General features: G+C 39.0%; 1 non-coding gene across 1 annotated transcript; it reads right to left on the reverse strand.

Annotated features, from left to right (window-relative positions):
• Nucleotides 1-4,075: 4,075 nt before the first annotated feature.
• On the reverse strand, nucleotides 4,076-4,183 carry LOC130932220 (small nucleolar RNA R71). The gene has a single exon (XR_009067380.1). It is a non-coding gene; the product is annotated as a small nucleolar RNA R71 (small nucleolar RNA).
• Nucleotides 4,184-15,721: the final 11,538 nt, after the last annotated feature.

The following is a 15,721-nucleotide window of genomic DNA, read 5'->3' on the forward strand; positions in this document are numbered from 1 at the left end:
GGTGTACTAACACAAGTGAGAGACTATCTATCCGATAATGTTAGACTAGAGTGTCATCAAAAGAATGCCCCTTCCGCAGTCATACTATTTCTACCCGTGGCTGTTCGGAGAATCGCCGTGAGGCTCGTCCATCTCCTCATCCTGCTCTATCTCTATCTCAGGATCCTCCTCCTCCTCCTCATCATCCGCAGCTACAACTATACCCTCAGATCCACCAGAGACACTGCTGTCACTATGTACAAAACCATTCGCGAGCATAGGTCCGTTCGCGTATATAGGAGCTACCCCATCATCCGGTAGTGCCGGCTCATCAGGCTGTGGAAAGTCAGGGATCGGCTCAGGGGGAAAGTCCCACTCTGGTGGTATCACAGGTATGTAGTCACCAGCTAACTCGGGCTCATCAGGAACGATAGGCTCAGGTTCCACCTCATTCAAAGGTTGAGCTGGTATAGGGTGCTCGGGGTCATCAGGAAAAGGATGTACAGGTGCGTCAGGATGTAACCATGATAAGGGAAAGTCGTAAGGAGCATCAGGGTCAAAATGCGGGCTAGACAGAGGATGTTGAAAGGCTCGATCAGGTAACGCGTATCGTCTAATACGAGGCTCCAATCCCATGATGAAATAACTGTGATGTACTGGATCCTCATAGACGTAAGGTGATGAGCGGATAATTTGTACGCTTTTTGGCATTATTTTTAGTATGTTTTTGGTAGTTTTAGTTGAGTTTTTATTATATTTTTATTAGTTTTTAGTTAAAATTCACTTTTCTGGACTTTACTATGAGTTTGTGTGTTTTTCTGTGATTTCAGGTATTTTCTGGCTGAAATTGAGGGACCTGAGCAAAAGTCTGATCCAGAGACTCAAAAGGACTGCAGATGCTGTTGGATTCTGACCTCCCTGCACTCGAAGTGGATTTTCTGGAGCTACAGAAGCCCAATTGGCGCGCTCTCAAAGGCGTTGGAAAGTAGACATCCTGGGCTTTCCAGCAATATATGATAGTTCATACTTTGCCCAAGATTTGATCGCCCAAACCGGCGTTCAAAGTCACCTACAGAAATCCCAGCGTTAAACGCCGGAACTGGCACCTAAATGGGAGTTAAACGCCCAAACTGGCACCAAAATGGGAGTTAAACGCCAAGAAGAGTCTCTACACGAAAATTACTTCATTGCTCAGCCCAAGCACACACCAAGTGGGCCCGGAAGTGGATTTTTATGTCATTTACTCACCTTTGTACACCTTAGGCTACTAGTTTCTATAAGTAGGACCTTTTACTATTGTATTTTCATCTTGGTTCTTCTGGTTCCCTCTCTGGGGCCGAAACCAATGATCACTTTTGTTCTTATGTATTTTCAACGGTGGAGTTTCTACACACCATAGATTAAGGTGTGGAGCTCTGCTGTACCTCGAGTATTAATGCAATTACTATTGTTTTTCTATTCAATTCCACTTGTTCTTTGTCCAAGATATCACTTGTTCTTCAACATGATGAAGGTGATGATTGACGCCCATCACCATTCTCACTCATGAACAAAGTGACTGACAACCACTCTTGTTCTACAAGCATCTGAGGTTTAGTGAATATCTCTTGGATTCTTTAACCGGAATCTTCGTGGTATAGGCAGGACCTGATGGCAGCATTCAAGAGAATCCGGAAGGTCTAACCTTGTCTGTGGTATTCTGAGTAGGATTCAATGACTGAATGACTGTGACGTGCTTCAAACCCTGAGGGCGGGGCGTTAGTGATAACGCAAAAGAATCACTGGATTCTATTCCGCGCCTGATTGAGAACCGACAGATGAATTCCGCTATGCTGTGACGGAGCATATGCAATCGCTTTCACTGAGAGGATGGGGGGTAGCTACCGACAACAGTGAAACCCTACACGAGCTTGCCATGGAAAGGAGTAAGAAGGATTGGATGAAGACAGTAGGAAAGCAGAGAGACGGAAGGGAAGGCATCTTCATATGCTTGTCTGAAGCTCGTACACCAATGATATACATAAGTATCTCTATCTTTATCTTTATGTTATTTTCGTTCATCATCCATACCCATTTGAGTCTGCCTGACTGAGATTTACAAGGTGACCATAGCTTGCTTCATACCACCAATCTCCGTGGGATCGACCCTTACTCACGTAAGGTATTACTTGGACGACCCAGTGCACTTGTTGGTTAGTTGTGCGAAGTTGTAGTGATCACAATTTCGTGCACCAAGTTTTTGGCGCCGTTGCCGGGGATTGTTCTTGTGTATGGACAACTGACGGTTCATCTTGTTGCTTAGATTAGGTATTTATTTTCTTCAGAGTTCTTAAGAATGAATTCTAGTGTTTCAAGGTGATGTTCTTATCATCACCAAAGCTAATTGATCATCATCAATTTAGCTCTTGAATGCAATGTCTTGCTGAAGCTTAGCTAGCTATGTCTAATTCCTTTAGACTAAAGCTTTAGACTAACATTGCATGATTCCTGGAATTCTCATTAAGAATTTTGATACCTTTATTTTCTTTTCCATATAATTTTCGAAAAAGCACAAAAAAAAAATTACAAAATCATAAAAACCAAAAATATTTTATGTTTCTTGTTTGAGTCTAGAGTCTCATCTTAAGTTACGTGTCAATTGCATGTTTCTGTTCTTATTGCATTCATGCATGTGTCCTCATTAATCTTCAAGTTGTTCTTGATGATTTTCTTGTTTTGATCTTTGAATTCTATTGACTTGAGTGTTTTGTTGTTTCTCATATGCATTCTCATTAGTGTCAGTAGTATACAAACTGCTAAGTTTGGTGTCTTGCATGCATTGTTATTTGATTTTAGTTGCATTTTGATTATTAAAAATCCAAAAATATTTTTAATTTGTGTCTTTTCAAGTCAATGATACAAAGAATTGAAGATTCAGAACATACTGCAGAGGAATTATACAGAAAAAGCTGAGCATTCAAAAATGCCCAGTGAAGAAGACAGACTGGCGTTTAAACGCCAGCCAGGGTGCCTGGTTGGGCGTTTAACGCCCAAAAAGGTATAGGTTTGGGCGTTAAACGCCAGAATGTACACCATTCTGGGCGTTTAACGCCAGGATGGCAAAGGGGGAAGATTTTGTTTTCAAAATCAATTTTTTTCAAGTTTTCAAAGTTTTTCAAAATCAAATCTTTTTCAAACCATAACTTTTCAATCAAATCTTTTTAATCACATCTTTTTCAAAATAGTTTTCAATCAAATCTTTTTAATTTCTAATTTCAAAATCTTTTTCAAAAATCACTTTACTTCTTTCCCACTTTTGTTTTCGAAAATCAATTAAGTGTTTTTCAAAATGTTTTCAAAATCTTTTTCTTAATTTTCGAAAATTACTTCCCTTCTTCTCACATCCTTCCATTTATGGACTAACACTATTCCTTAATGCAAAATTCGAACTCCATCTTCTTTGATAAGTTTGAATTTTCTACTTCTGTCTTCTACTTTTCTTTTCTTCTGACACCTCAAGGAATCTCTATACTGTGACATAGAGGATTCCATATTTTCTTGTTCTCTTCTCTTTCATATGAGCAGGAACAAAGACAAAGGCATTCTTGTTGAAGCTGACCCTGAACCTGAGAGAACCTTGAAGCGAAAACTAAGAGAAGCCAAGGCACAACTCTCTTTAGAGGACCTGACCGAATTCTTCAAAGAAGAAGAACACTTGGCAGCCGAAAACAACAATGCAAACAATGCAAGGAAGGTGCTGGGTGACTTTACTGCACCTACTCCTGATTTCTATGGGAGAAGCATCTCTATCCCTGCCATTGGAGCAAACAACTTTGAGCTAAAACCTCAATTAGTTTCTCTAATGCAACAGAATTGCAAGTTCCATGGACTTCCAATGGAAGATCCTCATCAGTTTTTAGCTGAGTTCTTGCAAATCTGTGACACAGTCAAGACTAATGGGGTTGACCCTGAGGTCTACAGACTGATGCTATTCCCTTTTGCTGTAAGAGACAGAGCTAGAATATGGTTGGATTCTCAACCTAAAGAAAGCCTGGACTCTTGGGAAAAGCTAATCAATGCCTTCCTGGCAAAATTCTTTCCACCTCAAAAATTGAGTAAGCTTAGAGTGGAAGTCCAAACCTTCAGACAGAAGGATGGTGAATCCCTCTATGAAGCTTGGGAAAGATACAAACAATTAATCAGAAAATGTCCCTCAGACATGCTTTCTGAATGGAGCATCATAGGTATTTTCTATGATGGTCTCTCTGAACTGTCCAAGATGTCTTTGGATAGCTCTGCTGGAGGATCTCTTCATCTGAAGAAGACGCCTACAGAGGCTCAAGAGCTAATTGAAATGGTTGCAAATAACCAATTCATGTACACTTCTGAAAGGAATCCTGTGAACAATGGGACAAATCAGAAGAAAGGAGTTCTTGAGATTGATGCTCTGAATGCCATACTGGCTCAGAATAAAATATTGACTCAACAAGTCAATTTGATTTCTCAAAGTCTGTCTGGAATGCAAAATGCACCAAGCAGTACTAAGGATGCTTCATCTGAGGAAGAAGCTTATGATCCTGAGAATCCTTCAATGGAAGAGGTGAATTACCTAGGAGAACCCTATGGAAACACCTACAATTCTTCATGGAGAAATCACCCAAATCTCTCATGGAAGAATCAAGAGAGACCTCAACAAGGTTTCAATAACAATAATGGTGGAAGAAACAGGTTTAGCAATGGCAAGCCTTTTCCATCATCTTCTCAGCAACAGACAGAGAGTTCTAAGCAGAATACCTCTGACTTAGCAACAATGGTCTCTGATCTAATAAAGACCACTCAAAGTTTCATGAATGAAACAAGGTCCTCCATTAGGAATTTGGAAGGACAAGTGGGTCAGCTGAGTAAGAAAGTTACTGAACTCCCTCCAAGTACTCTCCCAAGTAATACAGAAGAAAATCCAAAGGGAGAGTGCAAGGCCATCAACATGGCCGAATTCTGGAAGGAAGAAGAGGCAGAGGACGCCACTAAGGAAGACCTCACTGGACGTCCACTGACCTCTAATGAGTTCCCCAATAAGGAACCATGGGAATCTGAGGCTCAAGATGAGACCATAGAGATTCCATTGGACTTACTTCTGCCTTTCATGAGCTCTGATGAGTATTCCTCCTCTGAAGAGGATGAGTATGTCACTGAAGAGCAAGTTGCTAAATATCTTGGAGCAATCATGAAGCTAAATGACAAGTTATTTGGAAATGAGACTTGGGAAGATGAACTTCCCTTGCTCACCAAAGAACTGGATGACTTGTCTAGGCAGAAACTACCTCAAAAGAGGCATGATCCTGGGAAGTTTTCTATACCTTGTACCATAGGCACCATGACCTTCAAGAAGGCCTTGTGTGACTTAGGGTCAAGTGTAAACCTCATGCCCCTCTCTGTAATGGAGAAATTAGGGATCTTTGAGGTGCAAGCTGCAAAAATCTCACTAGAGATGGCAGACAACTCAAGAAAACAAGCTCATGGACTTGTAGAGGATATTCTGGTAAAAGTTGAAGACCATTACATCCCTACTGATTTCATAGTCCTAGAGACTGGGAAATACATGGATGAATCCATCATCCTTGGCAGACCCTTCCTAGCCACAGCAAAGGCTGTGATTGATGTTGATAGAGGAGAGTTGATCATTCAAGTGAATGAAAAATCCTTGGTGTTTAAGGCTCAAGGATATCCCTCTGTTACCATGGAGAAGAAGCATGAAGAGCTTCTCTCAAATTAGAGTCAAATAGAGCCCCCACAGTCAAACTCTAAGTTTGGTGTTGGGAGGCCACAACCAAACTCTAAGTTTGGTGTTGAACCCCCACATTCAAACTCTAAGTTTGGTGTTGGGAGGTTCCCACATTGCTCTGAGTATTTCTGAGGCTCCATGAGAGTCCTCTGTCAAGCTAATGACAGTAAAGAAGCGCTTGTTGGGAGGCAACCCAATGTTTTATAATTAACTATTTCCTTTGTTATTTTATCTTTTTTGTAGGTTGATGATCATAAGAAGTCACAAAATCCATTGAAAAAGCAAAAACAGAATGAAAAACAGGAAGAAAAACAACACACCCTGGAGGAAGAACTCACTGGCGTTTAAACGCCAGTGAGGCTAGCAGTTGGGCGTTTAACGCCCAGTCTGGCACCATTCTGGGCGTTTAACGCCAGAAAGGGGCACCAGACTGGCGTTAAACGCCAGGAAAGGGCAAGAACCTGGCGTTAAACGCCAGGAATGGGCACCAGCCCGGCGTTTAACGCCAGAAATGGCTCAAAACGTGGATTTTGATGCTATTTGGTGCAGGGATGACTTTTCCTTGACACCTAAGGATCTGTGGGCCCCACAGGACCCCACCTACCTCACCACCCTCTCTTCTTCTTCACCCATTCACCAATCACCTCAATACCTCTTCACCACTCACATCCATCTCCTCCATTTATTCTTCTTCTACTCACTTCTTTCTTCTTTTGCTCGAGGACGAGCAAACCTTTTAAGTTTGGTGTGGTAAAAGCATTGCTTTTGTTTTTCCATAACCATTTATGGCATCCAAAGCCGGTTCAACTGAGAAGGCATGACCTCAAGCCCATCACTAAGAAGAAGATGGAGCAAACAAGAGACCCCTCTCATCAAGAAATCCCTGAGATACCTCAAGGGATGCACTCTCCTCCACAAGACTACTGGGAGCAAATTAACACCTCCCTAGGAAAATTAAAGTTCCAACATGGGACAACTAAGGGTGGAGCACCAAGAACATGCCATCCTCCTCCATGAAATTGGAGAAGATCAAAGAATCATGAGGGAGGAGCAACAAAGACAAGGAAGAGACATTGAGGAGCTCAAGCACTCCATAGGATCTTCAAGAGCAAGAAAGAGCCGCCATCACTAAGGTGGACCCGTTCCTTGATTTCCTTGTTCTTTATTCTTCTGTTTTTTCGAATTTCGTGCTTTATGTTTATCCATGTTTGTGTCTTATGATCATTAGTGTCTTAGTGTCTATGCCTTAAAGCTATGAATATGAATCCATCACCTTTCTTAAATGAAAACTGTTTTTAATCAAAAGAACAAGAAGTACAGGATTTCAAATTCATCTTTAAAACTAGCTTAATTAGTTTGATGTGGTGGCAACATTTTTGTTTTCTGAATGTATGCTTAAACAGTGCATATGTCTTTTGAATTTGTGGTTCATGAATGTTAAAATTATTGGCTCTTGAAAGAATGATGAAAAAGGAGACATGTTACTGAGGATCTGAAAAATCATAAAAATGATTCTTGAAGCAAGAAAAAGCAGTGAATACAAAAAAAAAAAAAGAGAAAAAGAAGGAAAAAAAAAGGGAGAAAGAAAAAGAAAAGAAATAAAGTTGTGATCCAAGGCAAAAAGAGTGTGCTTAAGAACCCTGGACACCTCTAATTGGGGACTTTAGCAAAGCTGAGTCACAATCTGAAAAGGTTCACCCAATTATGTGTCTGTGGCATGTATGTATCCGGTGGTAATACTGGAAGACAGAGTGCTTTGGGCCACGGCCAAGACTCAATAAGTAGCTGTGTTCAAGAACCATCATACTTAACTAGGAGAATCAATAACACTATCCGGATTCTGAGTTCCTAAAGAAGCCAATCATTCTGAATTTCAAAGGATAGAGTGAGATGCCAACACTGTTCGGAGGCAAAAAGCTACTAGTCCCGCTCATCTAATTGGAGCTTAGTTTCATTGATAATTTGGAGTCTATAGTATATTCTCTTCTTTTTATCTTATTTGATTTTCAGTTGCTTGGGGACAAGCAACAATTTAAGTTTGGTGTTGTGATGAGCGGATAATTTGTACGCTTTTGGCATTGTTTTTAGTATGTTTTTGGTAGTTTTAGTTGAGTTTTTATTATATTTTATTAGTTTTTAGTTAAAATTCACTTTTCTGGACTTTACTATGAGTTTGTGTGTTTTTCTGTGATTTCAGGTATTTTCTGGCTGAAATTGAGGGACCTGAGCAAAAATCTGATCCAGAGACTCAAAAGGACTGCAGATGCTGTTGGATTCTGACCTCCCTGCACTCGAAGTGGATTTTCTGGAGCTACAGAAGCCCAATTGGCGCGCTCTCAACGGCGTTGGAAAGTAGACATCCTGGGCTTTCCAGCAATATATGATAGTCCATACTTTGCCCAAGATTTGATGGCCCAAACCGGCGTTCAAAGTCACCTACAGAAATCCCAGCGTTAAACGCCGGAACTGGCACCTAAATGGGAGTTAAACGCCCAAACTGGCACCAAAATGGGAGTTAAACGCCAAGAAGAGTCTCTACACGAAAATTACTTCATTGCTCAGCCCAAGCACACACCAAGTGGGCCCGGAAGTGGATTTTTATGTCATTTACTCACCTTTGTACACCTTAGGCTACTAGTTTCTATAAGTAGGACCTTTTACTATTGTATTTTCATCTTGGTTCTTCTGGTTCCCTCTGGGGCCGAAACCAATGATCACTTTTGTTCTTATGTATTTTCAACGGTGGAGTTTCTACACACCATAGATTAAGGTGTGGAGCTCTGCTGTACCTCAAGTATTAATGCAATTACTATTGTTCTTCTATTCAATTCCACTTGTTCTTTGTCCAAGATATCACTTGTTCTTCAACATGATGAAGGTGATGATTGACGCCCATCACCATTCTCACTCATGAACAAAGTGACTGACAACCACTCTGTTCTACAAGCATCTGAGGCTTAGTGAATATCTCTTGGATTCTTTAACCGGAATCTTCGTGGTATAGGCAGGACCTGATGGCAGCATTCAAGAGAATCCGGAAGGTCTAACCTTGTCTGTGGTATTCTGAGTAGGATTCAATGACTGAATGACTGTGACGTGCTTCAAACCTGAGGGCGGGGCGTTAGTGATAACGCAAAAGAATCACTGGATTCTATTCCGCGCCTGATTGAGAACCGACAGATGAATTCCGCTATGCTGTGACGGAGCATATGCAATCGCTTTCACTGAGAGGATGGGGGGTAGCTGCTGACAACAGTGAAACCCTACACGAGCTTGCCATGGAAAGGAGTAAGAAGGATTGGATGAAGACAGTAGGAAAGCAGAGAGACGGAAGGGAAGGCATCTTCATATGCTTGTCTGAAGCTCGTACACCAATGATATACATAAGTATCTCTATCTTTATCTTTATGTTATTTTCGTTCATCATCCATACCCATTTGAGTCTGCCTGACTGAGATTTACAAGGTGACCATAGCTTGCTTCATACCACCAATCTCCGTGGGATCGACCCTTACTCACGTAAGGTATTACTTGGACGACCCAGTGCACTTGCTGGTTAGTTGTGCGAAGTTGTAGTGATCACAATTTCGTGCACCATAAGGGTCCTCGAACTCATAGAAGATCACGCCCGTCTCCATCTGAGGGGGAGGAAGGGAGAGAGAAAGGGGTAAGAACTGGGGAGTTCTTAGTAGGGTCGGGGTTATTAGTTACGTTCATTTATTTGGGGTCGATTAACAGACGAATAACATAATATAGCGAAGCAGTAAACAAAAGATAAAAACAGAAAGAGAAAGTAGAGACAATAGAAAGCAGAACACAAACAAAAGAATACAAGAAAGTAAAACATAGAAATAGCATACAAGCAGACAAACACAAAGAAATAGATCACACACAGAAAGGAATGCAACAGAGAATGATGCGCAGACAAGAATGATGCATGTCTAGTCCTAGCACAGGCCATGAGCTCATGTGTCGGTTAGCACCTGCATTCCCGACATTTATCCGGTCACGAGTTCACGATTTCCCGGATACGATTTTCCGTTCAAATAAATGCGCATGTAATTATTAGCAGCTCTATTGAGACAGCCTCTGCGTTCTACTCGCAGGAAATATTCTCTTGGGAACTGAAACTTGCTGTAGGTATCCTAGTTTCCCTACAGAAGCTCTTGTGAACGGAAAATTGCTGTAGGTATCCTAGTTTCCCTACAGAAGCTCTTGGGTTGCCTCAAGCAACAGATCATCACATAATCATTCTCATTATCATCATTCATCATCATTCTCATTAATCATCATCATTTTCACATTCTTATGCAGTACCTCTTTCTTTCTCTGTTCAATCATTCTGTACAAACTTTACATCTTTCACTTTTACAACATCTTAATTCAAACCATCTTTATCAAATTACTCTTTTCTCTTGATCTCTTTTCTCTATTCTGGTTACTCTGTTCTCTGTATCTCTTTACTATGCTCTGGTTACTCTTTTCTCTGCTTAACGTACGTATTTAAAGCTTATGTAAATTTCGGTATGAATAGTTAGCTTGTCCCAAGTATAGGTTCATTAAGTCTATACTGAAACAGTTTAACTTTTCATATAATACCTAACCCTAGTCGCAACTTAAGGACTAACTATGTTGCCCTAGTTTGTTCACTAGTCTCTGTCTGTTTTTCTGTCGTTAAAACTTTACAGACTTTTTCTTCGATTTTTATCTTTTCTTTAACTTTTATCTTTTCTTTATCTTTTCCTCACTAACATGTTATTACCACTCCCTAAGTGTTTTATGAAGGTAATTATGAGATTCTGCACTTAAAGTTGTCTTTCTAAAGCTTTTACAGAAAACTGCCTTTTCTGCATTATTTTATTATTTTTATTAAAATATTATTTTTAATTAAATATTATTATTAATATTTTATTATTTATTATTTTATTATTAAATTTTCGAAAATTAACCCACTTTACTTTAACCTTTAAAATTCACTTTTTACCACCCGTAACTTTTAATATTCTACTTTTACCACCCTAACTTTCAGAAATTACCAAACAACCCCTAAAACACCAAAAATTTTACTTCCTTGCCCTTTTTAAGATCTAAAGCCTGTTCTTCATTGTTCTTCATCACACTCAAAGTGTTCTTCATGTTCTTCATAAATTCTTCAAATTCTTTCTCTGTTTTTACCGTTTTTCAATCTTTTCAGCAACCGATTTTACTACAATTCATAATAAATTAGCAGCCACTAAAACCCCATCTTTTCTACATGATTTCATCACTAATTGAACCTCAATTTAAGCCTAGGGTTTCGTTTTTCCAACTGCTCCAAGAACATGAACATAAAGCTTGAATTTCATCAAATTTCATCAAAATTTCACCAAATTTTCACCAAGAATCAATCATATATGCAACCAATTTTTAGCACAGCCAAATAATACAACATTCACACATCTCAAACACAAACAATCAAGATTAATTTCGTGACACCCTACCTGGTTTTGTTGCACCTAATTCAATCAAACTTTCAGGTGGTCCTTAAGCACTTTTTCCTCCTAAATCACACCAAGAAACACATATTTAACCATGTTTCCTTGAAACCGAATCAAAAGAGAGATGGTGCAGCCAACTCACCTTGATCCCAGCCTTGATAAATCATATGATGATGTAGAGAAAGAAGAGAGGATCATTTTGGTCGGATTGGAATTTTGATTTGAGTTTTAGTTCAGCAGGAATCAAGCTTTGAAGATTTGGAACTAAGAACTTGTCTCTCTTTTTTTCTCTACCTATTTTCGGCCACAAAGTGAAAATGAGCCAGCCTTGGGGGTTTTGGGGGTGTAGGGTGAGTTGTGATTGGTTGGCTTGGAGGTGGATTAAAATAATATTAAAATATCTCAGGTGTATAACTACTAAAACTAGGTGTATCGGAACACTTGCAAAAACATCTCTAAAAATTATTTTCTGAGCTACTAGCATAAATGACACTAGTAACATATTTATTATGAGAATAAAACATGAATAATGAGGCCTTAGCATTGCTAAAGTCATCAGAGAGTGCTGGTGCTAAGCTGCACCAGTAAACTGTGAACCCGGTTAAACCGATTTTCTGTTTTTAACTAAAACTAACCAGGTAACCTTATAATATCATTCAAGAAACTTCTAATACTCATATAATGATGATATTACCCTATTATCTCTCTTCTCTCATGAATCGAGTCCGGTTCGTCAAACTGAGACTATTTACGAAAAACCGGATCAAAACTCCTAATCGATACGGTTCAAAAACTATGTTCTTCGTAACTGCATTATCGAGCTTGCCTCATAAAAGGTTCTAGCTTAAAGATGACATAATGACAATTAGAATTGAGATACTTGATAATATATCAGAGCTTCTCCCCTTACTGATCCTCCGGAGTTCTCCGTACTTTCAGAAAAGATCTCGCGTACTCGAAAACCGGGGTTGTTACACTATGCCTCCAGCCCAACTCCTAGCACGCGTGCACGCACCGTATGCGCACGCATTCTTACCAATTCTCACCACCCACGCATAAGAACACAAGGCGCGCACACGTCCATTGACGTTAGGATTTTTGCTAGTAAAGAATTTATAAAAATATTCGCGTTGTAGATATAGCTTCTAAACTAACAGAAATCCCTTCGTACAAAAGTTTTGGTTGTCACAAGTAACAAACCCCTTTAAAATTGATAACCGAGTATTTAAACCTCGGGTCGTTTTCTCAAGGAATTATAGGGAGGTATGTTCTTATTATTGGTTATGAAAAAATGTGTTTTGGGGTTTTGGATTAAGGTAAAAGGTTAATTGAATGACAAGTAAAATAAAATAATAATAACTGTAAAATAAACCTTTGGCAAGGTATAAGAACTGGAAGTCCTATCCTAGTTATCCTTATCAATTGTGATGAGAATTGGATTTTTCTCCCACCTTGTTAACCTTTAACTATGAAGGTAAGTTAAGTGGATGAATTAATTCGAATCCTCAAGTCCTAGTCTTTCCTTGGGAAAGGCTAGAGTTATTGGAATATGAATCAATGAAATGAAGAAATCCAATTTTCAATCAACAACGAGTTTGATAACTCTAGAGTCACCAATTATTTAACCAAAGCCAAAAAGGAAACTATCTAAATTAAATAAAAAGCATTCATAAATAAAACAATCATAAACTGAAATACCTCAAATAACATTAATTAAGAAAATCAATCCAAACATGGAACATTGAAAATAAATAAATACAAAGAACATTGAACCTGGGATTGAGAGTCACTCCTAAAACTAAGAGAAGTCCTAAATCCTAATCCTAAGAGAGAGGAGAGAACCTTTCTCTCTGAAAACTACATCTAAATTAATAAAAAGAGAATTATGAATAGCATCCTGAATCTCTGCAAGTTCCCTGACTTTAATCTGTGTTTCTGGGCCGAAAACTGGGTTGAAATGCGGCCCAGAATCTCTGCCAGCGACTTTTGTAATTCTGCAGATCGCGCACGTCACGCGATCGCGTCATCCATGCGGACCCGTGATTCGCGTTTTTCCCTGCCACGCGTTCGCGTCGTCCACGCTTCCGCGTCACTTGTGCTTTTCCAATCCGCGCGGTCGCGTGAGCCATGCGATCGCGTCACTCTGATTTCTTCTATTTCACGCAGTCGCGTGAGCCATGCGACTGCGTGACTTTTCGCTGATCATCTCCTCAATTCTTTGTATTCCTTCCATCTTTGCACACTTCTTCTTCATTCTCTAAGCCATTCCTGCCCTATGAAGCCTGAAACACTTAACACACAGATCAAGGCATCGAATGGTAATAAGAGAGGATTAAGATTAGCTAAATTAAGACCAAAAAAGCATGTTTTCAATCATGTAATAATTTTAGGAAGGAAATATAAATGCATGCTAATTATATGAATAAGTGGGTAAAGATCATGATAAAACCACACAATTAAACACATTGTAAACCATAAAATAGTGGTTTATCAACCTCCCCACACTTAAACATTAGCATGTCCTCATGCTAAACTCAAGGAGACCAAATAAATGAGTAGGGAAAGGCAAGACTCATGCAATGCAACCTATGAATGTGAATGCAACTACATGCTAAAATGATTCTACCTACTTGGTTAAAAAGTAAATAAATCTTTCAAGAATAAATATGAACTGGATTTCACTAATTCAAATCACAAAATACAATATAAATAACTTGCAAGAAGAAGATAGCTCATAAAAGTAGGGAACATAGAATTAAGCACTGAACCCTTACTAGTAGTGTATCTCATTCTAACTCTCAAGTGTCTAGGGTCAATTCTCTTAATTCTCTACTAATCTTGCTTTCTCTAGCTTGCTCTTCATCTAACAATCAACAAAAATCTAATGCACCAATACACAAATCAATAGGTCTTTTAAGGGTTGTAATGGGGTTAGGGTCAAGGTAGGATTGTATTTGGCCAAGTAGACTAAAATTTGAATCCTTAATTAACATAAACTTTCCACCTAACTTAAGACAATCCATTTAATTAAAACACAAAATCTAACTTTCCATCAACTGTATTTACTACATATTTATGCATTCCAAGTTTTGAGTATAGCTCATATGCATTGACTTCACTTATTTATTTTGGGGCATTTTGTCCCCTTTTATTACTTGCTTTTTTTTAATGCATATGATTAAGGTTTTGAATGCATAAACATGTTCTTAGCATTTTTCATATTTTCACACAAAGTCTAACATACTCAATTTCCAAACCAAACGTTTCCAAACCCACTTTTTCCCACACTTAATTCATGAGCATTCTCACTAGTCTAAGCTAATCAAGGATTCAAATTAGGGACATTATTGTTTTCCGCTTAGAGTTAGTGATGAGCTAAAGTAAAGAACAAGGGGTAAAATAGGCTCAAGATAGGTTTGCAAAGGGTAATAAAAGGTAAGGCCATAAGGATATGTAAGCTCAGTGAAACAAGGCCTCAATCATATAAGTGATGCTTACATTAAATAATGGAAATATAGAATTAAGCAAGACAAAGATCACAATTTTAGAGAGAGAAACACACACCAAAAATAAAATATTGGTTGATAGAATGCAACCAATCAAATAGGCTCAAAATCTCACTGGTTTTGTGTGTTCGAGCTCTAAACTATATTCCAAAATAATATTTCTTCAAACAAGTTTTTCAAAAAGTTTTATTCAAATTAGTGAAATACTATATAAAAATTTCTTGAAAAAGAAAATATTACTTCAACCAAGTAGTGACTAAATGCATAAAATTAAACAAACATGAAAATGCAACAATGAAAAACAAAAATTGGTGTTGAGAAGGGGCTAACTAACCCGTGGAGATTGGTATTGACCTCCCCACACTTAAAGATTGCACCGTCCTCGGTGCATGCTGAGAAGTACAGGTGGGCGGGTGTTGTGGTTCCTCAGCTGTTGCTCGTTGTAGAAGCTTTCTCCTTAGCCGTTCTGGTGGCCAGCCTGAAAAAGGGAGAAAAGAAAGGGATATGAAGTCAAAGGTGTAGAGCAAAGAGGAGGGCGGTACGAGTGAATATCATGCCAAGTATGGAAAATAGTGAATGGAAGACATGGTCGCGATTCCATGTGATCAGTTCATCAATGGAAATATAGCAAGGCATGGGGAGTATTGGATGCAAGATGTTTATTAGCATGCCGGTGGTGGACGAAATTGTGATTCAACATCCTTAAGTTTGTATGGAATCTATCTTTTGAGCTTTAGTATGAATATACCCTTAGGACACTGTTTATTTTGAGATGAAGGCTTCTAAGGGGCAGCACCTGTGTGAGGTTTTCTTTATTGGAATTCACAACTCCGTTCAACTAACCAGCAAGTGTACTGGGTCGTCCAAGTAATACCTTACGTGAGTAAGGGTCGAATCCACAGAGATTGTTGGTATGAAGCAAGCTATGGTCACCTTGCAAATCTCAGTTAGGCAGATTAAAGGGTAATAGTGATAATTGGATTGTTAAATAAAAAGGA

Source organism: Arachis stenosperma, chromosome 5 (genome assembly GCF_014773155.1).
Source record: "Arachis stenosperma cultivar V10309 chromosome 5, arast.V10309.gnm1.PFL2, whole genome shotgun sequence".
In the NCBI taxonomy this organism is placed as follows: domain Eukaryota; kingdom Viridiplantae; phylum Streptophyta; class Magnoliopsida; order Fabales; family Fabaceae; genus Arachis; species Arachis stenosperma.